General features: G+C 26.1%; 1 non-coding gene across 1 annotated transcript; it reads right to left on the bottom strand.

The window, feature by feature from the left end:
• Positions 1-202: 202 nt before the first annotated feature.
• TRNAI-AAU (transfer RNA isoleucine (anticodon AAU)) lies at positions 203-276 on the bottom strand. The gene has a single exon. It is a non-coding gene; the product is annotated as a tRNA-Ile (tRNA).
• Between the last annotated feature and the right edge of the window lie 666 nt (positions 277-942).

Here is a 942-nt window from a genome sequence, read left to right on the forward strand (position 1 = left end):
CTAAAATTTGTCATTATTTAAGAGTTTTCTTGTAATGGTACTTTTATGATGGCAATAATTTATATCTTTTTACTTTAGTATCGTATCCGTGTATCCGTGCATCATAATTTGAAAATTGAATAATTATAAAAGGAAAAAAAAAAAGAAAACAAAAAAGACACAAAAAAGACAATGGTAGCATGACGCTCTAACCGAAAACAGATGGCCTATACAGGTCTCGAACCTATGACCTTCGCATTATTAGCACGACGCTCTAACCAACTGAGCTAATAGGCCATGCATTTCTCTATTCTAAATACCTGTTAAACTTGTTTATTGAAAAAAATAATCCGGTAAACTTTTTATTGGAAAAATAATTGGATACCAACTAATTATAAAAGGAAAAAAACAAAAAACAAAAAAATTGTATATTGACTAATCTATTACATAATAAGAAAAGAAGATATTACCAAAATTACTATATTACCCATTGTCTTTTATTGACAAGCTATGATGCACTGATACTTCAATTTGGGTCACGTATTCGTGTCTGATACATATCATTTCCGATACTTTAGGATATTTTATCGATTCTTATCAATGAAGTATCTAATTTATAAAGTCGTAATATACTACAAGAAAATATTTGAAATAATGATCAAATTTAGTGACAAAAAATAATTAGTCATTATATAGTGACCAAATTGACAACTAAAATAGTTTCAAAATAACTATAATTGGTCTCTAAATTGATATTTAGAATAGTTTTAATTATGAATTAGTTTCTAAATTGGTTACTAACATTAGCTATTAGGAAATTTGGATTCATACAATAACAATCATATAATTATTATATTTTTTAAGAATTATTGTACATTTTTCAATATTCATATATCACGTATCATATCTTGTTATTTTGAAAATAAACGTATCGACGTATCAGATACGTGTCGTATCCAATAC

The sequence above is a fragment of the Vigna unguiculata genome, chromosome 4 (assembly GCF_037176805.1).
Source record: "Vigna unguiculata cultivar grain cowpea cultivar isolate G323 ecotype 2 chromosome 4, ASM3717680v1, whole genome shotgun sequence".
Lineage (NCBI taxonomy): Eukaryota > Viridiplantae > Streptophyta > Magnoliopsida > Fabales > Fabaceae > Vigna > Vigna unguiculata.